Raw genomic sequence first — 11,297 nt, 5'->3', positions numbered from 1 at the left:
GTCGCAACCACCGGTTTTATCTAAGCCAGTTGAAAAGGAAACTTTGTTCATCTATTTGGCGGTCACAGAATATGCTGCTAGTGTTGTCCTGGTAAGAGAGGAGGAACATGTGGAAAAAGTTGTGTACTATATAAGAAAATTAGCCTATTGCTTGATCGTAACCTGTACAAAGCTATGGCCATACTTTCAAGCTCACCCATCGCAGTACTCACAGACCAGCCACTACGGCAAGTCCTACAGAAGCCAGAAGTCACTGGTCGATTACTGAAATGGGCAATTGAACTTGGACAGTTCAATATTTCTTACTTGCCACGAGCAGCAATGAAGGGACAAGCTCTAGCAGATTTTATCGCAGAATTTACGAGGCTCCAGGACATTGGGCCAGCAGAAGAGCCTGAACCTCAAAACCAAACTCCTCTTGGAAGTTGTTCATAGATGGCTCTTCTAACGAGCACAACGCTGGAGCAGGTGTGATTTTAGTCACACCTGAAGGACATCCATTCCACTCCACAATCAGATTTGACTTCACAACATCCAATAACGAAGTCGAATACGAAGTTTTGCTCGCAGGATTAAGATTAGCCAAGGCCATGAACATAAAGTCGCTTGAAATCTATAGTGACTCCCAGATAGTGGTTAATCGAATTTCCATAGAATATCAAGCCAAGGGTCTGAAGATGGTTGCTTATTTAAACAAAGCAAAGGATTTGTTGGCACAATTTGAAAAATATACTCTCCAGCAGGTACCTCGCGACCAGAACTCAAATGCTGCCAAGTTAGCAAGTGCAAAGGATGCCGACACCTTAAATATAGTGCATGTTGAATGTTTATCCGCACCAAGCATCCAAAACGAAGAAAACTCCCTGGTAATCCAAGTAGCAAGCACATGAATGACACTTTTCATTGAGTACTTAGAACGTGGAATATTACCATCGGACAGAAACAAAGCAAGAGCCCTCCAGAGGCAGTCGGCTCGGTTTATACTAGTTGATGGAGTTTTATACAAAAGGGGGTACTCAATGCCACTCCTAAGGTATGTTTCAAAAGAAAAGGCTAAAGAATTAATGCGGGAAGTCCACGAAAGTTTTTGAGGAGATCATGCTAGGGGGCAGATTTTATCAAAAATGATTTTAAGGCAAGGATACTTCTGGCCAATAATGAATGAAGACTCTGTGGATATTGTTCAAAAGTGCAACAAGTGCCAAAGATTTTCCAAGAATTTGGAGTTGGACCAGGATTTGTCTTACGAAGAGAAGTCGGTTCAGATTCTTGACCAGAAGGACAAAGTCCTGCGGAGCAAGACCATCACTTTGGGGAAAGTGCTGTGGAGCAACAGCAAGGCCGAGGAGGCGACGTGGGAACTGGAATTAGAGATTATCCTGAGTTATTCAAGTAATTTCGAGGACGAAATTTCTGTAAGGAGGGGATAGTTGTAACGACCCAAATTTTCTAATAAGGTTTAGGGCCTTAATTAGCATGCCTGGAAGGCAATAAGTGAATTATTGTTTAATATGTGAATTTGTGTGAATATGTGATTAGTGATGCATGTTTAGGTGAATTATATATGCATGTGGGCCCCGTCTGGTTATTAGGGCCATGATTGTAATTTTAGCCCGTTGAGGGTATAAACATGATAATTGTGATATACTTGTGATATATCTGTGTTGCACGATCCGAGACAATCCTAGGGAGCGGTTGGCTAGAAAGTCACAACGGGGTCGAAAATCTAACTCGGGGCGAGTCGAGGGGTAATTCGGGTATTAGATGTTTTATGGGGTTACTGAGTCAAGGAATTAAATACTTGGAGATATATTTGAGGATAGAATGTCTAGGAGGGAACATTGGGGAAAATTTATTATTTTGCCTCGGGGACTTAACGGGATTTGGGAAATGACCAAATTGCCCTTGGGATTACTTGAGAGTTAATGATAGGTTTAAGGGAAAAAAGGGAAATTGGCCTAATGGATAAGTTAGAATTGGCAGGGGAAAAGAGCTTCATGTTTCTTCATTTTGGTTTATGCTGGAATAGTCTTTGGAGCTCTAGAGGAAAGCTAGAGTTAAGAGAGGAAGAGGAGAAAGAAAGCTGATATTCTTGGAAGCAAAGGAGGAACTCAAGCTGGGATTTAGAGGGTTAATTCAGGGATTTAATCAAGCTCAAAGGTAAGTGTTAAACTTGATAAACAAGCTGAATTCTGCTGATATTGGGTGTTAGGACTTAGACATGCACGGTTTGGTTTCTAGGATTGGTTTTGATTGCTTGATGGGTGTAGGAATTGGCTCTTGAATTTGTTGGTATGCTTAGGTTGCATGAGTATGAATTCTGGGTTTAATTCTGAGGTAGGGGTAATTTTTAATGAGATATGTGGGGTTAAGCTCAGGGAAAATTTGAAGGAAAGGCGGGGATTTTCTGGGTTTGTAGGAAGAGTCGCGGCCCTAGGAGGGGCATGTCGCGGCCCGTATGCACGCAGGGCCTGGGGAGGCCATGGATCTTAAGGTGCGCTGCGGCGCTTGGCCAAGCATGTTGCGGCCCGTGTGTCTACCAGGGAGGTGTTTAGCCTTTGGTTTGAGGAAAGTTGCGACCCTTAAGGGGTTGGGCCACGGCCCTAGTTCAAAATGTAGGGTGTCTTGTGGGATTTGACTTGGGAACCTAATTGTTAAGGCTCGGGATGGATTTTATCACCCGGATTGATAAAATCCAAGGTCCCGGAGACTAGAATTATGACCCAAAGCTATTTAATGGATTAGAACTTGATGGGTGGATATTGTTAATGCGCTGTGACTAGGGCTTCGGGGAGGCTCGGACTAGGGAACTGTGCTCGGGACATCGGTGCCTGGAAAGCTCGGGACACAGGTAGGAAAACTATTGTTCCAATAGAGCTTGTGTTGCATGGCTCGGCCCTATATGATTGAGTTGCAGGGCTCGGCCCTATATGACTATGTTGCAGGGCGTGGCCCTTTGATTGAATTTATATGCGTTTAAATATATGTTTAGTTATACTATGTGTGTATATAAATGATGGAACGTCGATGGCCGGGAACGGCAAGGGACAGGGAGCAGCGTTTAGCATGCGGAGTGCGAGTTGCCAGGGCAAGCCCCCAAGGAATACCTGGGATATCCTTACGGTATAGACTGCAAACCCAGGGCCAGGTAAAGCGCCTGGGACGACATGGCCATACGTGTATAGTCTAATGATGGCTTGATTTAATGTTAAGTGTTTGGTATGCATATATTATCTGCTTGTGAGGGTTTTCTTGTTGGGCTTCGGCTCACGAGTGCTCTATGGTGCAGGTAAAGGCAAGGGGAAAGTTGATCAACCTTGAGTATGGTAAGCGTGATGAGCGGCGCGTACATGTCTGGTCTGCCTGGCTGCCACGGCCAGGGGTGTTTTTGGGAGATGATTGTACTAAACTTGAATTTTGTCGTTTAGTCAACTTTGGTTATATTTTGAGTTGTAAATATTTCTAAACAATGTTCTTGGGATCCCAATGTTAAACGTTTTATAATTTTCCATGAAAGGTTTATTCTCAAGTTTATGTCTCTGATTATGGTTTAATTACACTTTTGTCCTAAAACCCTCGATTAGCGAGCTAATTGCACACTTTAAACTCACTTAGTAACGACTCTAAGGCAGTAGGGCGTTACATCATAGTAAAATAAACTTGGGGGCAAATGTTCACCCAAGAATGGACTACCTGATGACATGGCAGGATTGATCTACATGTGAGAAACACGTGGCAATTTTAAGTGAACATATCCTCCTCGACCTTCGACCACGATCATTCTCTTATCAAGTAATCATAGGCGACTAGCCTGGTCACATATATTCAATTATTTCCTTCAAATATGCAATCATGTAATTACGTATTAATTATAATTTTCATTATTGTTTAGATACGCATGTATTAAATGTAAATAAGGCCCATTGGCCCATGTAAACTTCCTTGAGCCTATAAATAAGAGTCAAAGGGCTCAAGAGAGGGGACTTTTGGATTTTCGAACATTTGGCTGGAGAACGCTTGAGCTAAGAGATTCTAAGAGAGAAAAAGAGTGTTGTTATCCATCATAATTGTATTTATCTGAGATCTAGTAAAACTCGTGAACCCTAGTTCATTGATCACTGTTCTTGGAATACTATATCAATAAGAACACTAAGTGGACGTAGATTGTTACCATTCTATTGGGGTCGAACCACTATAAATTGTTTGTGTCGTTTATCTTTTTGTCTGGAGTTCTTCTCATTTTCATCTTACTTTATATCGTTTATCTGACTCTGTGTCGCTGGCCAATTCGAGGGTCAACAATACTAAAAGGACACCTAAAAAGAAAAAGCAATAATATATTTGTTTATTTTCATTTTATTTATTCCCTATTGCAATGACATATCATTGCCATAACGAATAAAATTTGCCCCATTTCAATGGCGAAAAATGAATTCTGTCGTTGCTATAGAAGCTAAAAGATTTTGCGGTGTATTTTCGCAGGTGTGTTGGTTTCATGCCAAAATATCTTACTCTATGGCGAGAACACAACACTTCGTCACTATAGGGAGCGACTATTTTTACCGCCATTCATGGAGAGGCATTAGCATACCAAAAAGTATTTAGCGACAATGTGTCTTTGCTATAGGTAGCGAGTACAAGTCGTCGGTATAGAATAGGCAAACATCGTAGGGTTAAGGGTTTCATTAAGTGAAACAGTACCGTAAAGCTTTATTGTGACGACAACTGTTGATGACTATGTCATCGCTATAGGGTTTGTTTATTTATTAAAACAGAACCCTTCTTCTTCTCCACTATGATGACTGCAACTTTTTGCTTTGCAATTTAAGTCGCATCCCAATTGAATATATTCAATTTCAGCCCTCCTTTTTGCGTGAAAACTCAATTTTGGCTTATTTCCTTCCCTACATCAGGCCTACGATAAGTTTTCCCTATTCTTTTCTGTGTTTCTTTCCTTTTTTCGGCAGCTGACCCATTCTCTCCCTCACTTTGTTTTGATGCAGCTGCGGCGATGACGGCTCCAGCAATGCTCTATTCTGCAATTCCTAAGGCAAACAATCACAATTTTCATTTGTAAATGGTTGGATTTTTTTTTTTTTTTTTTGGGTGTGGCTGGTTATATAATTTTATATTATTAATGTGTTGCGTTTTTTTTAGGGAAAAAGACAATTATACTCAAGTTAGGGAGGATTAATAACACAAAATCAAGTATATATTTATCTTTTTTCTATTTTTTTGGGTGGTTGGTTATATGTATATGTACATGTTTTTTTAATGTGGTCAGTTATATGTATATATTTTAATGTGGTTGTATATGTATCTGTGTTTTTTTTTATTTATGTATATGTATATAAATGTGAATGTGTTTATAGAATATTAAGATTATTAAAGTTAATTAATATGGAAGAATTTTCAATGGTTACGTCACCATGATGGTTACATTTTTCGTAACATTATATAGAAAGTTTAATAACTCATCAATATATAAATTTCCTTTCTTTAGATTTTATTTTTGGAATTAAAAATAAATTTCCTAATATATAAAAATTAAAGTGATTATTAATTTAAATACATTATGTGATTATAATATGAAAAATACATAATTAATGTTAACATTTTTATAAGAAAATTTTCCATTTTTTTTTATTTTTGGCCCTTTAATTCTAATTTTTTTACACAATTGATTCTAATTTAAATATAAAAAAATATACTAAGGTTTTTTTTTCTAAAAAAAAAATATGTGTTCTTGTATGCCTATTTTTATTCATCTCTATAATATGTGTGAGTGAGAAAGTTTTGCAGATGGACACTCTTATTATTATTATTTGTAGTTTTTCAATACATTATTTTACAAAAACTATATTATTCATTATAAATGGTGCTATTCAACTCATATGATCAATTTTTATCCAATAACTTGTAATATATTACCACAAAATATGAATTCTCACTCCACTAAAAAAATATATATATTCTCATTTAGAATGAAATTATTTCAATGAATAAAAAAACAAACTTCGGAATGTTCATAAGTCAGTTAGGAACTGACTTCCCATGCAGTGACTTATGATGTAAAAACACTGTAGGTTAGTTGGCGCCAAACCGACCTCTAGTGTAAGACATGGTAGGTCGGTATGCAACCGACCTCTGGTGTAAGACATAGTAGGTCGGTTGCACACCGACCTCTGGTGTAAAATAGGGTAGGTCGGTCAGCAACCGACCTTTGGTGTAAATCATGGTAGGTCGGTGTGGCACACCGACCTCTAGTGTAAAACATGATAAGTCGATCCTAACCGACTTATGGTGTAGACATCTATTGTTTGTTTTAGTAGAACCGACTTATGGTGTTTTTTTTATTAAAAAGTATATTATGTCCAAAACAAATCCTGCTTTTTATACAAATAAACCGAACAAAACAAAACAGATATCACAGTAATATAAAATACTAGAATTTCAACTAAGTATCCAAAATAACGAGTCTTAAGTTAATTACAAAATGACTAATATAAGCATTGTAAACTTTAGTTAGACAACAAAAGTGTGGATATCTTCAAGAGAGTCTAAGTTAACATTGTAGGTATATCTCCTTAAAAGTCTGTTAACAAAAGTGAGTGAACCTATGTAGTACTCATCAAATCCATGACGCACTGTACCTATTCTTCACGTACTTCATTGATCTCATCCTTTGTGTAAGAGTTCTTCCCGCCACAATAAAAAAAATTCATTGCATGAGTTGAATTCAACACAGAATCAAACAATTCAAACAACACACAATAAATTTCTTCCTTATATCTCCGCAGCACACAAATAAATTTCTGAGAACCTACTTCACTAAAACACACAAGTTCGCAACCTTCCATTATCACCGCAACACACAATTTTAATCTCAGAACCTACTTCACTATGAATGAATATTTAAAATACTCAAACTCTTCTAATAAGAGAACATACGTACCTCTTGAAATTAACAATAATCAAGAAAAATAATTAACTGGAGCCTGCAAGAACATTACGATTAATGATACATTAGTTAAGCATCGTCAGACTGTATATATATATAATCTATTAAATATAAAAATAAAAATAAATTTTTTTTATTTGACACTTTTAAGATGTTTAACACTATTTGATACAGTGTATCACTATTGGTATAAATTAATATTACTTAGTCAAGCAGTTACGGTAGCAGTCCTCTTTGGTTTCTTACATGACAGCTTTCGAAGCAAGCTAGCCAAGCAAGGATAGCGGGGAATGAGAAAGGAAATCGAATACATCAGAATCAGCACCGTCTTATTCGTTTGCAAAAATAGGACTCAAAAGAATCATGATTCGGTAAATAGGCCACTGATCGGCATCCAAGCAACCTAATAGGGGTGAGGGGCCGGCAAGCGCGTACCAAGCCATTCGAGGGTAGCTAAGCAAGGAAATAAGCAAAGACAGCTTAGGGTCGTGTGCTGGCAAAAAGAGTCTCATCAAAGCTTCCAGTGTCGAGTTGTCACAAGTAGGTTCTTTAGTCATAGCTAGACAGCCAAGATAGATGTCATTTTCCTCGGTCAGACTCATTATCCTTGGTTGGAAAAGGAATTGGATAAATAAGATCTCACATATCTTATTTCAAAACTCTTTTTTATTTACTACTCAACATTCATAGTCATACCTTCTCTTTCTAATTACCAGACCAATTAAGTCTTTATATAGTAAAAAAAAAAGTAACACTCATTTATCTATCCACATCCCCATTTTCTCTTATACCCTATTCAGACACAAAGCAATATCTTGATGTTAACACAAAATAAGTATTAGACTCTACTTACCAGTAGCTGATAGTATTCTGCCTCCCTCAAAAGCTCTACAAATTGAGTCTTTTAATGTAGGAACAACACCATCCCTTAACCAATTAAGTATGTGTTAGAAATGTTTTCCATCCCCATCAACAAATACAAATCCCTGCAAATAATAAATAAGTATAAGGAGTGATCTGTTTCAAAATTAATTTGTAAGAACTAAATCTTCACCTATAACAAAGCATAAACTCTTTCATTGCTTATCACTTCTTCTTTCTCTTATTTATTTTTAAATTTGGGAAAAAAAAGAGAGAGACTAAATTATTATTAAGTATCATCAATAAAGATTAGAGAGATTACAACCAGAAGCATCAAAAACAAACACAGATATGCCCATAAAAAAGTAGAAACAAACCACATCAAAGCCTCACATTCAGTCGAATATAATATATTATAGAGAACAATTTATTCTGTCCCACAGATTTTTGAAGAAGCTTTCCTATATATGATATGATATTTATATAGGAAATTTCAGTCATAGCAGTATGATCGATGGAAGGAGCTGCTGCAATTTTAGTCATAGCAGTACCAATAAATCTGACCCCTATATATATATATACATACTAGGTAAAAAGTACGTACGTTATGTTTTATGCTTTTATTTTATATCTATTGTCAACCTATTACGAAGTAGTGCTAGAAAAATACTTTCCTAGGTGTCCCACCATTGTTTTTTTTCTACTGGTTTTAACTTTTCAACCAAGCAAAACTTACAAATACCAAGTAAGAACATATCAGTTACATGCAACTGAATAAATCATCATAATGAACTATAGAGTTGACCACCCCACCCAACCCATAATAGGTTTAACAATTATTTGTTCTTCTTAAATATCAAGAACTACATCAATGGAGGTCACAACTCAACTTAACATACTTTCTTCTAGCTTAGTTAGAAAAATCAAAGACTCTCCACTTAGAGTGAACATAATAGTCCAAACACTGTTCCACCACAATTTTGATGGGTACTTGTATTTCAAGTCATCCAAACACAAACAATAATGTAATGTTTTCTTTTTCTATATCTATTTTTTTATCGGTAACTTCATGAACACCAAACATTGAAATCACATTTGTTTTGCTTGCTCTGAGAGACGATCTACTTTGTTTTTAACATTATTACATAGGTTTGTTTGAAGATAAAGGAGATCATTTCAATGCTTCAAGTTTCACCTCTTTATCTTGTTATATTATTAAGGCTATCGTGGCCTTAATTAATATTCACAGACCAAAAGCCTTAACCGCAATGGAGCCAGCTTCAGTAAGGAGAGAAACAAGCTGACATGTCTGGTGCTTCTCTAACACCGCTGCAATAATCCCAAAAGAGATTTTACTTAAACGGGTATGTTTTCATTTCTGTACAGGAGATTAAGTTAAATAAAACAAGAGACTAAACATAGAGAAAATGATGGAAGTTGAAACTTATTGCCTTATTACAGACGTCACAGCCACCAACGTTTTTCCCTCCAATAAACACATTCGGTATCATTCATCTACCAGTCCACTTTGCTAGAGCTACTTGAATATCACTTCCATCCCCTATAAATGTATGATAAGATTTTCCATAAAACTATATACACTAACCAGTAAGTAAGACACATTATTTACTCATACTAAGTGTTCTAGCTAATATGTTGGGTTTGATCGTAGCCGCAGCTAATAAAAATACAATTCAAAATGTAACTATATCTTCAGAGTGAGACCAATTAATAACCAATAACCTCAACCTAAGTCTTTAACTCGCAGAATAAAGACACCAAAATCTTCTTGTAACTACATATATTAGAGTTTTCTTTTTAGATAAATAAGCCAAAATGGTTTTGAAAACTGTTATTGCAAGAACATAGTAAAAAGCTTCATTCTACACACAAGTAGTACCCTAAAGTCACATCAGAGTAAGTTTGGAATGAAAAATTTAGCACATAGGCAACTATAATAGCACAATATATGTGCATATACATCAGAAAACGACAATGCTTCATTTATTAGTAATCATTGCATCTATTGAAGAGTGTTATCAATATTTGAAACAATTGCATCTCTTGAAAGTTGTTAATATTTGACAGAATCGGAAGCAAAACAAATTTCCATCCAATATGCACTCATCATATATAAAGATATATATGAATATAGTACAATTCCAGTAGAATAGTCAGACCCATTCTAAGAAAACCAACAAAACCACCCAAATACCAACCCCAAATTTTAGTCAAATGGAAAAACCCACCTCAGAGCCACCACCGTTTTGATGAATACTACTTCGACGCTGGAAATGGAACAGTCTCACCTCCGAAGGTACTGGAAATCAAACAGACCCATCTCCAAAGGCCACCTGTGGGCGACGCCGAGCACGAATAAGGTCGAGCTGCGAACGGACCTTCGAGAACGTTGGGGATGGCGGGATGCGAAGAAGAAGAAGACTGTGCGCGGGGTGTACAGTGAAGAAGAATATTATGAGCGGTTACTTCAAATTTATTTGGGTTTTTATTTTCTATGCCCTAATTTTAACATGGTAAGTCTATTCTTTTTTTTTTTTTTTTTGAAAGGAAAAACTTCATTACCAGAGAACAAACCAAGAAATCAGCTAATACAAAGGATTAGGCATACCGAGATGTAATAAGATAAGTCTTCGAGAATAGACTATAACGTTAAAATTAAAAAATATATAATTTTAATATATTAATATTTTATTTTAAAATTATAAATCTCCAACTTATTTAATTTAATTTTTTCTAATATTTATAAATATGTATTTATTTAATTTAATTTTAAAATATATAATTTAATTCCAATTAATTAATTAATTAATATTTCAAAAATTATAATATATGTAATATTAATAAGTATATTTTTTTAATACTTATTCCACACCCAAATAAATTATATATATATATGTATTGTTTAAATAAATAAATATATTTTAAAATTCCAATAATCTAAAAACAAATTAGAGTATCTTTAATAATATATTTTTATAATGACATGGTAAGTCTGTTCCTACACAATCGACCTACCATATCACATGAGAAGTCATTTCTCACACTACCGACCTATTATGTCACATGAGAAATCATTGCCCACACAACCGACCTACCATGTTATTTAAAAAATTATTAAAGAAATATTCTAAATTTTTTGATAAGTTTTTTTTATTTTAAATCACAAGTACTATTAAATCAAAATATTTTCTTATTTATAAAATTTAAATTAGTTTTTTTAATTATTAATAATTTATTTATTTATATTTCAAAAATTAAAATATATATAATATTAATAAGTATATAATTTTTTAATACTTATTCCGCACCCAAATAAATTATATATATGTATAGTTTAAATAAATTAATATATTTTAAAATTCCAATAATCTAACAACAAATTAGAGTATCTTTAATAATATATTTTTATAATGACATGGTAGGTCTGTTCCCACAGAACCGACGTACTATGTCA

The 11,297-nt window shown here is 35.2% G+C and overlaps 1 long non-coding RNA gene across 5 annotated transcripts; it reads right to left on the bottom strand.

The window, feature by feature from the left end:
- Positions 1-6,427: 6,427 nt before the first annotated feature.
- LOC133788732 (uncharacterized) lies at positions 6,428-10,448 on the bottom strand. 5 transcript variants are annotated; one of them, XR_009873358.1, is made up of 6 exons: positions 10,072-10,447; positions 9,018-9,383; positions 7,815-7,947; positions 7,208-7,567; positions 6,956-6,998; positions 6,428-6,698 (listed from the first exon to the last, which is right to left on the bottom strand). It is a non-coding gene; the product is annotated as an uncharacterized LOC133788732 (long non-coding RNA). The 5 variants fall into 5 exon arrangements; XR_009873359.1 differs by having other exon boundaries at positions 6,428-6,998; positions 7,208-7,520; positions 10,072-10,448; XR_009873355.1 differs by having other exon boundaries at positions 6,428-6,998.
- Between the last annotated feature and the right edge of the window lie 849 nt (positions 10,449-11,297).

This window comes from Humulus lupulus, chromosome 7 (genome assembly GCF_963169125.1).
Source record: "Humulus lupulus chromosome 7, drHumLupu1.1, whole genome shotgun sequence".
Classification (NCBI taxonomy): Eukaryota; Viridiplantae; Streptophyta; class Magnoliopsida; order Rosales; family Cannabaceae; genus Humulus; species Humulus lupulus.
Note: the sequence above shows the minus strand (reverse complement) of the source record. Positions and strands in the feature narration are given on the sequence as shown.